A 17,841-nucleotide genomic window follows, 5' to 3' on the forward strand; every position below is an offset into this window, starting at 1 on the left:
CAATTTAAATTTTTGTCCCACAGGTCTAACACTTCCGAAAAACCAATACAATGCCCACCCGGAACAATATATAAAGCTAAACGAACCGTTCACTGGGTACTTATCCGTACGAAAATCCCTATTGATTTTCCTGTTTTTACAAGGAAATAAAATCTGAAAAAAATATTTCTACATCCCATGGCCTTTCCCAGCCACTTCGGTTTTTCTCCCACAGGTCTAACACTTCCGAAAAACCAATACAACGCCCTCCCGGAACAATATATTAAGCTAAACGAACCGTTCACTGGGTGCTTATCCGTATGAAAATCCCTATTGATTTTCCTGTTTTTACAAGGAAATAAAATGTGAAAAAAATATTCCTACATCCCATGGCCTTTCCCAACAATTTAAATTTTTGTCCCACAGGTCTAACACTTCCCGAAAAACCCATACAACGCCCAACCGGAACAATATATAAAGCTAAACGAACCGTTCACTGGGAACATATCCGTACGAAAATCCCTATGGATTTTCCTGTTTTTACAAGGATATAAAATGTGAAAAAAATATTTCTACATCCCATGGCCTTTCCCAACCATTTAAATTTTTCTCTTCCTGGTCTATCACTTCCGAAAAACCAATACAACGCCCACCCGGAACCATATATAAAGCTAAACGAACCGTTCACTGGGTACTTATCCGTACAAAAATCCCTATGGATTTTCCTGTTTTTACAAGGAAATAAAATGTGAAAAAATATTTCTACATCCCATGGCCTTTCCCAGCCACTTCCGTTTATCTCCCACAGGTCTAACACTTCTGAAAAACCAATACAACGCCCACCCAGAACAATATATAAAGCTAAACGAACCGTTCACTGGGTACTTATCCGTACGAAAATCCCTATGGATTTTCCTATTTTTACAAGGAAATAAAATGTGAAAAAAATATTTCTACATCCCATGGCCTTTCCCAGCCACTTCCGTTTATCTCCCACAGGTCTAACACTTCCGAAAAACCAATACAACGCCCTCCCGGAACAATATATAAAGCTAAACGAACCGTTCACTGGGAACATATCCGTACGAAAATCCCTATGGATTTTCCTGTTTTTACAAGGAAATAAAATTTGAAAAAAATATTTCTACATCCCATGGCCTTTCCCAGCCACTTCCGTTTATCTCCCACAGGTCTAACACTTCCGAAAAACCAATACAACGCCCTCCTGGAACAATATATTAAGCTAAACGAACCGTTCACTGGGTGCTTATCCGTACGAAAATCCCTATTGATTTTCCTGTTTTTACAAGGAAATAAAATGTGAAAAAAATATTCCTACATCCCATGGCCTTTCCCAACAATTTAAATTTTTGTCCCACAGGTCTAACACTTCCGAAAAACCAATACAATGCCCACCCGGAACAATATATAAAGCTAAACGAACCGTTCACTGGGTACTTATCCGTACGAAAATCCCTATTGATTTTCCTGTTTTTACAAGGAAATAAAATCTGAAAAAAATATTTCTACATCCCATGGCCTTTCCCAGCCACTTCGGTTTTTCTCCCACAGGTCTAACACTTCCGAAAAACCAATACAACGCCCTCCCGGAACAATATATTAAGCTAAACGAACCGTGAACTGGGTGCTTATCCGTACGAAAATCCCTATTGATTTTCCTGTTTTTACAAGGAAATAAAATGTGAAAAAAATATTCCTACATCCCATGGCCTTTCCCAACAATTTAAATTTTTGTCCCACAGGTCTAACACTTCCGAAAAACCCATACAACGCCCAACCGGAACAATATATAAAGCTAAACGAACCGTTCACTGGGAACATATCCGTACGAAAATCCCTATGGATTTTCCTGTTTTTACAAGGATATAAAATGTGAAAAAAATATTTCTACATCCCATGGCCTTTCCCAACCATTTAAATTTTTCTCTTCCTGGTCTATCACTTCCTAAAAACCAATACAACGCCCACCCGGAACAATATATAAAGCTAAACGAACCGTTCACTGGGTGCTTATCCGTACGGAAATCTCTATTGATTTACCTGTTTTTACAAGGAAATAAAATGTGAAAAAAATATTTCTACATCCCATGGCCTTTCCCAGCCACTTCCGTTTTTCTCCCACAGGTCTAACACTTCCGAAAAACCAATACAACGCCTTCCCGGAACAATATATTAAGCTAAACGAACCGTTCACTGGGTGCTTATCCGTACGAAAATCCCTATTGATTTTCCTGTTTTTACAAGGAAATAAAATGTGAAAAAAATATTCCTACATCCCATGGCCTTTCCCACCCATTTAAATTTTTGTCCCACAGGTCTAACACTTCCGAAAAACCCATACAACGCCCAACCGGAACAATATATAAAGCTAAACGAACCGTTCACTGGGAACATATCCGTACGAAAATCCCTATGGATTTTCCTGTTTTTACAAGGAAATAAAATGTGAAAAAAATATTTCTACATCCCATGGCCTTTCCCAACCATTTAAATTTTTCTCTTCCTGGTCTATCACTTCCGAAAAACCAATACAACGCCCACCCGGAACCATATATAAAGCTAAACGAACCGTTCACTGGGTACTTATCCGTACAAAAATCCCTATGGATTTTCCTGTTTTTACAAGGAAATAAAATGTGAAAAAATATTTCTACATCCCATGGCCTTTCCCAGCCACTTCCGTTTATCTCCCACAGGTCTAACACTTCTGAAAAACCAATACAACGCCCACCCAGAACAATATATAAAGCTAAACGAACCGTTCACTGGGTACTTATCCGTACGAAAATCCCTATGGATTTTCCTATTTTTACAAGGAAATAAAATGTGAAAAAAATATTTCTACATCCCATGGCCTTTCCCAGCCACTTCCGTTTATCTCCCACAGGTCTAACACTTCCGAAAAACCAATACAACGCCCTCCCGGAACAATATATAAAGCTAAACGAACCGTTCACTGGGAACATATCCGTACGAAAATCCCTATGGATTTTCCTGTTTTTACAAGGAAATAAAATTTGAAAAAAATATTTCTACATCCCATGGCCTTTCCCAGCCACTTCCGTTTATCTCCCACAGGTCTAACACTTCCGAAAAACCAATACAACGCCCTCCTGGAACAATATATTAAGCTAAACGAACCGTTCACTGGGTGCTTATCCGTACGAAAATCCCTATTGATTTTCCTGTTTTTACAAGGAAATAAAATGTGAAAAAAATATTCCTACATCCCATGGCCTTTCCCAACAATTTAAATTTTTGTCCCACAGGTCTAACACTTCCGAAAAACCAATACAATGCCCACCCGGAACAATATATAAAGCTAAACGAACCGTTCACTGGGTACTTATCCGTACGAAAATCCCTATTGATTTTCCTGTTTTTACAAGGAAATAAAATCTGAAAAAAATATTTCTACATCCCATGGCCTTTCCCAGCCACTTCGGTTTTTCTCCCACAGGTCTAACACTTCCGAAAAACCAATACAACGCCCTCCCGGAACAATATATTAAGCTAAACGAACCGTGAACTGGGTGCTTATCCGTACGAAAATCCCTATTGATTTTCCTGTTTTTACAAGGAAATAAAATGTGAAAAAAATATTCCTACATCCCATGGCCTTTCCCAACAATTTAAATTTTTGTCCCACAGGTCTAACACTTCCGAAAAACCCATACAACGCCCAACCGGAACAATATATAAAGCTAAACGAACCGTTCACTGGGAACATATCCGTACGAAAATCCCTATGGATTTTCCTGTTTTTACAAGGATATAAAATGTGAAAAAAATATTTCTACATCCCATGGCCTTTCCCAACCATTTAAATTTTTCTCTTCCTGGTCTATCACTTCCGAAAAACCAATACAACGCCCACCCGGAACCATATATAAAGCTAAACGAACCGTTCACTGGGTACTTATCCGTACGAAAATCCCTATGGATTTTCCTGTTTTTACAAGGAAATAAAATGTGAAAAAATATTTCTACATCCCATGGCCTTTCCCAACCATTTAAATTTTTCTCTTCCTGGTCTATCACTTCCTAAAAACCAATACAACGCCCACCCGGAACAATATATAAAGCTAAACGAACCGTTCACTGGGTGCTTATCCGTACGGAAATCTCTATTGATTTACCTGTTTTTACAAGGAAATAAAATGTGAAAAAAATATTTCTACATCCCATGGCCTTTCCCAGCCACTTCCGTTTTTCTCCCACAGGTCTAACACTTCCGAAAAACCAATACAACGCCTTCCCGGAACAATATATTAAGCTAAACGAACCGTTCACTGGGAACATATCCGTACGAAAATCCCTATGGATTTTCCTGTTTTTACAAGGAAATAAAATGTGAAAAAAATATTTCTACATCCCATGGCCTTTCCCAGCCACTTCCGTTTATCTCCCACAGGTCTAACACTTCCGAAAAACCAATACAACGCCCTCCTGGAACAATATATTAAGCTAAACGAACCGTTCACTGGGTGCTTATCCGTACGAAAATCCCTATTGATTTTCCTGTTTTTACAAGGAAATAAAATGTGAAAAAAATATTCCTACATCCCATGGCCTTTCCCAACAATTTAAATTTTTGTCCCACAGGTCTAACACTTCCGAAAAACCAATACAATGCCCACCCGGAACAATATATAAAGCTAAACGAACCGTTCACTGGGTACTTATCCGTACGAAAATCCCTATTGATTTTCCTGTTTTTACAAGGAAATAAAATCTGAAAAAAATATTTCTACATCCCATGGCCTTTCCCAGCCACTTCGGTTTTTCTCCCACAGGTCTAACACTTCCGAAAAACCAATACAACGCCCTCCCGGAACAATATATTAAGCTAAACGAACCGTTCACTGGGTGCTTATCCGTACGAAAATCCCTATTGATTTTCCTGTTTTTACAAGGAAATAAAATGTGAAAAAAATATTCCTACATCCCATGGCCTTTCCCAACAATTTAAATTTTTGTCCCACAGGTCTAACACTTCCGAAAAACCCATACAACGCCCAACCGGAACAATATATAAAGCTAAACGAACCGTTCACTGGGAACATATCCGTACGAAAATCCCTATGGATTTTCCTGTTTTTACAAGGATATAAAATGTGAAAAAAATATTTCTACATCCCATGGCCTTTCCCAACCATTTAAATTTTTCTCTTCCTGGTCTATCACTTCCGAAAAACCAATACAACGCCCACCCGGAACCATATATAAAGCTAAACGAACCGTTCACTGGGTACTTATCCGTACAAAAATCCCTATGGATTTTCCTGTTTTTACAAGGAAATAAAATGTGAAAAAATATTTCTACATCCCATGGCCTTTCCCAGCCACTTCCGTTTATCTCCCACAGGTCTAACACTTCTGAAAAACCAATACAACGCCCACCCAGAACAATATATAAAGCTAAACGAACCGTTCACTGGGTACTTATCCGTACGAAAATCCCTATGGATTTTCCTATTTTTACAAGGAAATAAAATGTGAAAAAAATATTTCTACATCCCATGGCCTTTCCCAGCCACTTCCGTTTATCTCCCACAGGTCTAACACTTCCGAAAAACCAATACAACGCCCTCCTGGAACAATATATAAAGCTAAACGAACCGTTCACTGGGTGCTTTTCCGTACGAAAATCCCTATTGATTTTCCTGTTTTTACAAGGAAATAAAATGTGAAAAAAATATTCCTACATCCCATGGCCTTTCCCAACAATTTAAATTTTTGTCCCACAGGTCTAACACTTCCGAAAAACCAATACAATGCCCACCCGGAACAATATATAAAGCTAAACGAACCGTTAACTGGGAACATATCCGTACGAAAATCCCTATGGATTTTCCTGTTTTTACAAGGATATAAAATGTGAAAAAAATATTTCTACATCCCATGGCCTTTCCCAACCATTTAAATTTTTCTCTTCCTGGTCTATCACTTCCGAAAAACCAATACAACGCCCACCCGGAACCATATATAAAGCTAAACGAACCGTTCACTGGGTACTTATCCGTACAAAAATCCCTATGGATTTTCCTGTTTTTACAAGGAAATAAAATGTGAAAAAATATTTCTACATCCCATGGCCTTTCCCAGCCACTTCCGTTTATCTCCCACAGGTCTAACACTTCTGAAAAACCAATACAACGCCCACCCAGAACAATATATAAAGCTAAACGAACCGTTCACTGGGTACTTATCCGTACGAAAATCCCTATGGATTTTCCTATTTTTACAAGGAAATAAAATGTGAAAAAAATATTTCTACATCCCATGGCCTTTCCCAGCCACTTCCGTTTATCTCCCACAGGTCTAACACTTCCGAAAAACCAATACAACGCCCTCCTGGAACAATATATAAAGCTAAACGAACCGTTCACTGGGAACATATCCGTACGAAAATCCCTATGGATTTTCCTGTTTTTACAAGGAAATAAAATGTGAAAAAAATATTTCTACATCCCATGGCCTTTCCCAGCCACTTCCGTTTATCTCCCACAGGTCTAACACTTCCGAAAAACCAATACAACGCCCTCCTGGAACAATATATTAAGCTAAACGAACCGTTCACTGGGTGCTTATCCGTACGAAAATCCCTATTGATTTTCCTGTTTTTACAAGGAAATAAAATGTGAAAAAAATATTCCTACATCCCATGGCCTTTCCCAACAATTTAAATTTTTGTCCCACAGGTCTAACACTTCCGAAAAACCAATACAATGCCCACCCGGAACAATATATAAAGCTAAACGAACCGTTCACTGGGTACTTATCCGTACGAAAATCCCTATTGATTTTCCTGCTTTTACAAGGAAATAAAATCTGAAAAAAATATTTCTACATCCCATGGCCTTTCCCAGCCACTTCGGTTTTTCTCCCACAGGTCTAACACTTCCGAAAAACCAATACAACGCCCTCCCGGAACAATATATTAAGCTAAACGAACCGTTCACTGGGTGCTTATCCGTACGAAAATCCCTATTGATTTTCCTGTTTTTACAAGGAAATAAAATGTGAAAGAAATATTCCTACATCCCATGGCCATTCCCAACAATTTAAATTTTTGTCCCACAGGTCTAACACTTCCGAAAAACCCATACAACGCCCAACCGGAACAATATATAAAGCTAAACGAACCGTTCACTGGGTACTTATCCGTACGAAAATCCCTATGGATTTTCCTATTTTTACAAGGAAATAAAATGTGAAAAAAATATTTCTACATCCCATGGCCTTTCCCAGCCACTTCCGTTTATCTCCCACAGGTCTAACACTTCCGAAAAAACAATACAACGCCCTCCCGGACCAATATATAAAGCTAAACGAACCGTTCACTGGGTGCTTATCCGTACGAAAATCCCTATTGATTTTCCTGTTTTTACAAGGAAATAAAATGTGAAAAAAATATTCCTACATCCCATGGCCTTTCCCAACAATTTAAATTTTTGTCCCACAGGTCTAACACTTCCGAAAAACCCATACAACGCCCAACCGGAACAATATATAAAGCTAAACGAACCGTTCACTGGGAACATATCCGTACGAAAATCCCTATGGATTTTCCTGTTTTTACAAGGAAATAAAATGTGAAAAAAATATTTCTACATCCCATGGCCTTTCCCAGACACTTGGGTTTTTTCCCCACAGGTCTAACACTTCGGAAAAACCAATACAACGCCCTCCTGGAACAATATATAAAGCTAAACGACCCGTTCACTGGGTACTTATCCGTACGAAAATCCCTATTGATTTACCTGTTTTTACAAGGAAATAAAATGTGAAAAAAATATTCCTACATCCCATGGCCTTTCCCAACCATTTAAATTTTTCTCTTCCTGGTCTATCACTTCCGAAAAACCAATACAACGCCCACCCGGAACCATATATAAAGCTAAACGAACCGTTCACTGGGTACTTATCCGTATGAAAATCCCTATGGATTTTCCTGTTTTTACAAGGAAATAAAATGTGAAAAAAATATTTCTACATCCCATGGACTTTCCCAGCCACTTCCGTTTTTCTCCCACAGGTCTAACACTTCCGAAAAACCAATACAACGCCCTCCTGGAACAATATATAAAGCTAAACGACCCGTTCAATGGGTTCTTATCCGTACGAAAATCCCTATTGATTTACCTGTATTTACAAGGAAATAAAATGTGAAAAAATATTTCTACATCCCATGGCCTTTCCCAGCCACTTCCGTTTTTCTCCCACAGGTCTAACACTTCTGAAAAACCCACACAACGCCCACCCGGAACAATATATAAAGCTAAACGAACCGTTCACTGGGTACTTATCCGTACGAAAATCCCTATTGATTTTCCCTTTTTTTACAAGGAAATAAAATGTGAAAAAAATATTTCTACATCCCATGGCTTTTCCCAGCCACTTCGGTTTTTCTCCCACAGGTCTAACACTTCCGAAAAACCAATACAACGCCCACCCGGAACCATATATAAAGCTAAACGAACCGTTCACTGGGTACTTATCCGTACGAAAATCCCTATGGATTTTCCTGTTTTTACAAGGAAATAAAATGTGAAAAAATATTTCTACATCCCATGGCCTTTCCCAGCCACTTCCGTTTATCTCCCACAGGTCTAACACTTCTGAAAAACCAATACAACGCCCACCCAGAACAATATATAAAGCTAAACGAACCGTTCACTGGGTACTTATCCGTACGAAAATCCCTATGGATTTTCCTATTTTTACAAGGAAATAAAATGTGAAAAAAATATTTCTACATCCCATGCCCTTTCCCAGCCACTTCCGTTTATCTCCCACAGGTCTAACACTTCCGAAAAACCAATACAACGCCCTCCCGGAACAATATATAAAGCTAAACGAACCGTTCACTGGGAACATATCCGTACGAAAATCCCTATGGATTTTCCTGTTTTTACAAGGAAATAAAATGTGAAAAAAATATTTCTACATCCCATGGCCTTTCCCAGCCACTTCCGTTTATCTCCCACAGGTGTAACACTTCCGAAAAACCAATACAACGCCCTCCTGGAACAATATATTAAGCTAAACGAACCGTTCACTGGGTGCTTATCCGTACGAAAATCCCTATTGATTTTCCTGTTTTTACAAGGAAATAAAATGTGAAAAAAATATTCCTACATCCCATGGCCTTTCCCAACAATTTAAATTTTTGTCCCACAGGTGTAACACTTCCGAAAATCCAATACAATGCCCACCCGGAACAATATATAAAGCTAAACGAACCGTTCACTGGGTACTTATCCGTACGAAAATCCCTATTGATTTTCCTGTTTTTACAAGGAAATAAAATCTGAAAAAAATATTTCTACATCCCATGGCCTTTCCCAGCCACTTCGGTTTTTCTCCCACAGGTCTAACACTTCCGAAAAACCAATACAACGCCCTCCCGGAACAATATATTAAGCTAAACGAACCGTTCACTGGGTGCTTATCCGTACGAAAATCCCTATGGATTTTCCTGTTTTTACAAGGAAAGAAAATGTGAAAAAAATATTTCTACATCCCATGGACTTTCCCAGCCACTTCCGTTTTTCTCCCACAGGTCTAACACTTCCGAAAAACCAATACAACGCCCTCCTGGAACAATATATAAAGCTAAACGACCCGTTCAATGGGTTCTTATCCGTACGAAAATCCCTATTGATTTACCTGTATTTACAAGGAAATAAAATGTGAAAAAATATTTCTACATCCCATGGCCTTTCCCAGCCACTTCCGTTTTTCTCCCACAGGTCTAACACTTCTGAAAAACCCACACAACGCCCACCCGGAACAATATATAAAGCTAAACGAACCGTTCACTGGGTACTTATCCGTACGAAAATCCCTATTGATTTTCCCTTTTTTTACAAGGAAATAAAATGTGAAAAAAATATTTCTACATCCCATGGCTTTTCCCAGCCACTTCGGTTTTTCTCCCACAGGTCTAACACTTCCGAAAAACCAATACAACGCCCACCCGGAACCATATATAAAGCTAAACGAACCGTTCACTGGGTACTTATCCGTACGAAAATCCCTATGGATTTTCCTGTTTTTACAAGGAAATAAAATGTGAAAAAATATTTCTACATCCCATGGCCTTTCCCAGCCACTTCCGTTTATCTCCCACAGGTCTAACACTTCTGAAAAACCAATACAACGCCCACCCAGAACAATATATAAAGCTAAACGAACCGTTCACTGGGTACTTATCCGTACGAAAATCCCTATGGATTTTCCTATTTTTACAAGGAAATAAAATGTGAAAAAAATATTTCTACATCCCATGCCCTTTCCCAGCCACTTCCGTTTATCTCCCACAGGTCTAACACTTCCGAAAAACCAATACAACGCCCTCCCGGAACAATATATAAAGCTAAACGAACCGTTCACTGGGAACATATCCGTACGAAAATCCCTATGGATTTTCCTGTTTTTACAAGGAAATAAAATGTGAAAAAAATATTTCTACATCCCATGGCCTTTCCCAGCCACTTCCGTTTATCTCCCACAGGTGTAACACTTCCGAAAAACCAATACAACGCCCTCCTGGAACAATATATTAAGCTAAACGAACCGTTCACTGGGTGCTTATCCGTACGAAAATCCCTATTGATTTTCCTGTTTTTACAAGGAAATAAAATGTGAAAAAAATATTCCTACATCCCATGGCCTTTCCCAACAATTTAAATTTTTGTCCCACAGGTGTAACACTTCCGAAAAACCAATACAATGCCCACCCGGAACAATATATAAAGCTAAACAAACCGTTCACTGGGTACTTATCCGTACGAAAATCCCTATTGATTTTCCTGTTTTTACAAGGAAATAAAATCTGAAAAAAATATTTCTACATCCCATGGCCTTTCCCAGCCACTTCGGTTTTTCTCCCACAGGTCTAACACTTCCGAAAAACCAATACAACGCCCTCCCGGAACAATATATTAAGCTAAACGAACCGTTCACTGGGTGCTTATTCGTACGAAAATCCCTATTGATTTTCCTGTTTTTACAAGGAAATAAAATGTGAAAAAAATATTCCTACATCCCATGGCCATTCCCAACAATTTAAATTTTTGTCCCACAGGTCTAACACTTCCGAAAAACCCATACAACGCCCAACCGGAACAATATATAAAGCTAAACGAACCGTTCACTGGGAACATATCCGTACGAAAATCCCTATGGATTTTCCTGTTTTTACAAGGATATAAAATGTGAAAAAAATATTTCTACATCCCATGGCCTTTCCCAGCCACTTCGGTTTTTCTCCCACAGGTCTAACACTTCTGAAAAACCAATACAACGCCCACCCAGAACAATATATAAAGCTAAACGAACCGTTCACTGGGTACTTATCCGTACGAAAATCCCTATGGATTTTCCTATTTTTACAAGGAAATAAAATGTGAAAAAAATATTTCTACATCCCATGGCCTTTCCCAGCCACTTCCGTTTATCTCCCACAGGTCTAACACTTCCGAAAAAACAATACAACGCCCTCCCGGAACAATATATAAAGCTAAACGAACCGTTCACTGGGTGCTTATCCGTACGAAAATCCCTATTGATTTTCCTGTTTTTACAAGGAAATAAAATGTGAAAAAAATATTCCTACATCCCATGGCCTTTCCCAACAATTTAAATTTTTGTCCCACAGGTCTAACACTTCCGAAAAACCCATACAACGCCCAACCGGAACAATATATAAAGCTAAACGAACCGTTCACTGGGAACATATCCGTACGAAAATCCCTATGGATTTTCCTGTTTTTACAAGGAAATAAAATGTGAAAAAAATATTTCTACATCCCATGGCCTTTCCCAGACACTTGGGTTTTTTCCCCACAGGTCTAACACTTCGGAAAAACCAATACAACGCCCTCCTGGAACAATATATAAAGCTAAACGACCCGTTCACTGGGTACTTATCCGTACGAAAATCCCTATTGATTTACCTGTTTTTACAAGGAAATAAAATGTGAAAAAAATATTCCTACATCCCATGGCCTTTCCCAACCATTTAAATTTTTCTCTTCCTGGTCTATCACTTCCGAAAAACCAATACAACGCCCACCCGGAACCATATATAAAGCTAAACGAACCGTTCACTGGGTACTTATCTGTATGAAAATCCCTATGGATTTTCCTGTTTTTACAAGAAAATAAAATGTGAAAAAAATATTTCTACATCCCATGGACTTTCCCAGCCACTTCCGTTTTTCTCCCACAGGTCTAACACTTCCGAAAAACCAATACAACGCCCTCCTGGAACAATATATAAAGCTAAACGACCCGTTCAATGGGTTCTTATCCGTACGAAAATCCCTATTGATTTACCTGTATTTACAAGGAAATAAAATGTGAAAAAATATTTCTACATCCCATGGCCTTTCCCAGCCACTTCCGTATTTCTCCCACAGGTCTAACACTTCTGAAAAACCCACACAACGCCCACCCGGAACAATATATAAAGCTAAACGAACCGTTCACTGGGTACTTATCCGTACGAAAATCCCTATTGATTTTCCTGTTTTTACAAGAAAATAAAATATGAAAAAAATATTTCTACATCCCATGGCCTTTCCCAGCCACTACGGTTTTTCTCGCTCAGGTCTAACACTTCCAAAAAACCAATACAACGGCCACCCGGAACAATATATAAAGCTAAACGAACCGTTCACTGGGAACTTATCCGTACGAAAATCCCTATGGATTTTCCTGTTTTTACAAGGAAATAAAATGTGAAAAAAAAATTTCTACATCCCATGGCCTTTCCCAGCCACTTGGGTTTTTTCCCCACAGGTCTAACACTTCTGAAAAACCCACACAACGCCCACCCGGAACAATATATAAAGCTAAACGAACCGTTCACTGGGTACTTATCCGTACGAAAATCCCTATTGATTTTCCTGTTTTTACAAGAAAATAAAATATGAAAAAAATATTTCTACATCCCATGGCCTTTCCCAGCCACTACGGTTTTTCTCGCTCAGGTCTAACACTTCCAAAAAACCAATACAACGGCCACCCGGAACAATATATAAAGCTAAACGAACCATTCACTGGGAACTTATCCGTACGAAAATCCCTATGGATTTTCCTGTTTTTACAAGAAAATAAAATATGAAAAAAATATTTCTACATCCCATGGCCTTTCCCAGCCACTACGGTTTTTCTCGCTCAGGTCTAACACTTCCAAAAAACCAATACAACGGCCACCCGGAACAATATATAAAGCTAAACGAACCGTTCACTGGGAACTTATCCGTACGAAAATCCCTATGGATTTTCCTGTTTTTACAAGGAAATAAAATGTGAAAAAAATATTCCTACATCCCATGGCCTTTCCCAACCATTTAAATTTTTCTCTTCCTGGTCTATCACTTCCGAAAAACCAATACAACGCCCACCCGGAACCATATATAAAGCTAAACGAACCGTTCACTGGGTACTTATCTGTATGAAAATCCCTATGGATTTTCCTGTTTTTACAAGAAAATAAAATGTGAAAAAAATATTTCTACATCCCATGGACTTTCCCAGCCACTTCCGTTTTTCTCCCACAGGTCTAACACTTCCGAAAAACCAATACAACGCCCTCCTGGAACAATATATAAAGCTAAACGACCCGTTCAATGGGTTCTTATCCGTACGAAAATCCCTATTGATTTACCTGTATTTACAAGGAAATAAAATGTGAAAAAATATTTCTACATCCCATGGCCTTTCCCAGCCACTTCCGTATTTCTCCCACAGGTCTAACACTTCTGAAAAACCCACACAACGCCCACCCGGAACAATATATAAAGCTAAACGAACCGTTCACTGGGTACTTATCCGTACGAAAATCCCTATTGATTTTCCTGTTTTTACAAGAAAATAAAATATGAAAAAAATATTTCTACATCCCATGGCCTTTCCCAGCCACTACGGTTTTTCTCGCTCAGGTCTAACACTTCCAAAAAACCAATACAACGGCCACCCGGAACAATATATAAAGCTAAACGAACCGTTCACTGGGAACTTATCCGTACGAAAATCCCTATGGATTTTCCTGTTTTTACAAGGAAATAAAATGTGAAAAAAAAATTTCTACATCCCATGGCCTTTCCCAGCCACTTGGGTTTTTTCCCCACAGGTCTAACACTTCGGAAAAACCAATACAACACCCTCCTGGAACAATATATAAAGCTAAACGAACCGTTCACTGGGTACTTATCCGTACGAAAATCCCTATGGATTTTCCTGTTTTTACAAGGAAATAAAATGTGAAAAAAATATTTCTACATCCCATGGCCTTTCCCAGCCACTTCCGTTTTTCTCCCACAGGTCTAACACTTCCGAAAAACCAATACAACGCCCACCCGGAACAATATATAAAGCTAAACGAACCGTTCACTGGGTACTTATCCGTACGAAAATCCCTATTGATTTTCCCTTTTTTTACAAGGAAATAAAATGTGAAAAAAATATTTCTACATCCCATGGCTTTTCCCAGCCACTTCGGTTTTTCTCCCACAGGTCTAACACTTCCGAAAAACCAATACAACGCCCTCCTGGAACAATATATGAAGCTAAACGAACCGTTCACTGGGTACTTATCCGTACGAAAATCCCTATGGATTTTCCTGTTTTTACAAGGAAATAAAATGTGAAAAAAATATTTCTACATCCCATGGCCTTTCCCAGCCACTTCCGTTTTTCTCCCACAGGTCTAACACTTCGGAAAAACCAATACAACGCCCTCCTGGAACAATATATAAAGCTAAACGACCCGTTCACTGGGTACTTATCCGTACGAAAACCCCTATTGATTTACCTGTTTTTACAAAGAAATAAAATGTGAAAAAAATATTCCTACATCCCATGGCCTTTCCCAACCATTTAAATTTTTCTCTTCCTGGTCTATCACTTCCTAAAAACCAATACAACGCCCACCCGGAACAATATATAAAGCTAAACGAACCGTTCACTGGGTGCTTATCCGTACGGAAATCTCTATTGATTTACCTGTTTCTACAAGGAAATAAAATGTGAAAAAAATATTTCTACATCCCATGGCCTTTCCCAGCCACTTCCGTTTTTCTCCCACAGGTCTAACACTTCCGAAAAACCAATACAACGCCTTCCCGGAACAATATATTAAGCTAAACGAACCGTTCACTGGGAACATATCCGTACGAAAATCCCCATGGATTTTCCTGTTTTTACAAGGATATAAAATGTGAAAAAAATATTTCTACATCCCATGGCCTTTCCCAGCCACTTCGGTTTTTCTCCCACAGGTCTAACACTTCCGAAAAACCAATACAACGCCCACCCGGAACAATATATAAAGCTAAACGAACCGTTCACTGGGTACTTATCCGTATGAAAATCCCTATGGATTTTCCTGTTTTTACAAGGAAATAAAATGTGAAAAAAATATTTCTACATCCCATGGACTTTCCCAGCCACTTCCGTTTTTCTCCCACAGGTCTAACACTTCCGAAAAACCAATACAACGCCCACCCGGAACAATATATAAAGCTAAACGAACCGTTCACTGGGTACTTATCCGTACGAAAATCCCTATTGATTTTCCCTTTTTTTACAAGGAAATAAAATGTGAAAAAAATATTTCTACATCCCATGGCTTTTCCCAGCCACTTCGGTTTTTCTCCCACAGGTCTAACACTTCCGAAAAACCAATACAACGCCCACCCGGAACAATATATAAAGCTAAACAAACCGTTCACTGGGAACTTATCCGTACGAAAATCCCTATTGATTTTCCTGTTTTTACAAGAAAATAAAATATGAAAAAAATATTTCTACATCCCATGGCCTTTCCCAGCCACTACGGTTTTTCTCGCTCAGGTCTAACACTTCCAAAAAACCAATACAACGGCCACCCGGAACAATATATAAAGCTAAACGAACCGTTCACTGGGAACTTATCCGTACGAAAATCCCTATGGATTTTCCTGTTTTTACAAGGAAATAAAATGTGAAAAAAAATTTCTACATCCCATGGCCTTTCCTAGCCACTTGGGTTTTTTCCCCACAGGTCTAACACATCCAAAAAACCCATACAACGGCCACCCGGCACAATATATAAATTTAAACGAACCGTTCACTGGGTACTTATCCGTACGAAAATCCCTATGGATTTTCCCTTTTTTTACAAGGAAATAAAATGTGAAAAAAATATTTCTACATCCCATGGCCTTTCCCAGACACTTCGGTTTTTCTCGCACAGGTCTAACACTTCTGAAAAACCCACACAACGCCCACCCGGAACAATATATAAAGCTAAACGAACCGTTCACTGGGTACTTATCCGTACGAAAATCCCTATTGATTTTCCTGTTTTTACAAGAAAATAAAATATGAAAAAAATATTTCTACATCCCATGGCCTTTCCCAGCCACTACGGTTTTTCTCGCTCAGGTCTAACACTTCCAAAAAACCAATACAACGGCCACCCGGAACAATATATAAAGCTAAACGAACCGTTCACTGGGAACTTATCCGTACGAAAATCCCTATGGATTTTCCTGTTTTTACAAGAAAATAAAATATGAAAAAAATATTTCTACATCCCATGGCCTTTCCCAGCCACTTCCGTTTTTCTCCCACAGGTCTAACACTTCCGAAAAACCAATACAACGCCCACCCGGAACAATATATAAAGCTAAACGAACCGTTCACTGGGTACTTATCCGTACGAAAATCCCTATTGATTTTCCCTTTTTTTACAAGGAAATAAAATGTGAAAAAAATATTTCTACATCCCATGGCTTTTCCCAGCCACTTCGGTTTTTCTCCCACAGGTCTAACACTTCCGAAAAACCAATACAACGCCCTCCTGGAACAATATATGAAGCTAAACGAACCGTTCACTGGGTACTTATCCGTACGAAAATCCCTATGGATTTTCCTGTTTTTACAAGGAAATAAAATGTGAAAAAAATATTTCTACATCCCATGGCCTTTCCCAGCCACTTCCGTTTTTCTCCCACAGGTCTAACACTTCGGAAAAACCAATACAACGCCCTCCTGGAACAATATATAAAGCTAAACGACCCGTTCACTGGGTACTTATCCGTACGAAAACCCCTATTGATTTACCTGTTTTTACAAAGAAATAAAATGTGAAAAAAATATTCCTACATCCCATGGCCTTTCCCAACCATTTAAATTTTTCTCTTCCTGGTCTATCACTTCCTAAAAACCAATACAACGCCCACCCGGAACAATATATAAAGCTAAACGAACCGTTCACTGGGTGCTTATCCGTACGGAAATCTCTATTGATTTACCTGTTTCTACAAGGAAATAAAATGTGAAAAAAATATTTCTACATCCCATGGCCTTTCCCAGCCACTTCCGTTTTTCTCCCACAGGTCTAACACTTCCGAAAAACCAATACAACGCCTTCCCGGAACAATATATTAAGCTAAACGAACCGTTCACTGGGTGCTTATCCGTACGAAAATCCCTATTGATTTTCCTGTTTTTACAAGGAAATAAAATGTGAAAAAAATATCCCTACATCCCATGGCTTTTCCCACCCATTTAAATTTTTGTCCCACAGGTCTAACACTTCCGAAAAACCCATACAACGCCCAACCGGAACAATATATAAAGCTAAACGAACCGTTCACTGGGAACATATCCGTACGAAAATCCCCATGGATTTTCCTGTTTTTACAAGGATATAAAATGTGAAAAAAATATTTCTACATCCCATGGCCTTTCCCAGCCACTTCGGTTTTTCTCCCACAGGTCTAACACTTCCGAAAAACCAATACAACGCCCACCCGGAACAATATATAAAGCTAAACG

This window comes from Paroedura picta, chromosome 9 (genome assembly GCF_049243985.1).
Source record: "Paroedura picta isolate Pp20150507F chromosome 9, Ppicta_v3.0, whole genome shotgun sequence".
In the NCBI taxonomy this organism is placed as follows: Eukaryota; Metazoa; Chordata; class Lepidosauria; order Squamata; family Gekkonidae; genus Paroedura; species Paroedura picta.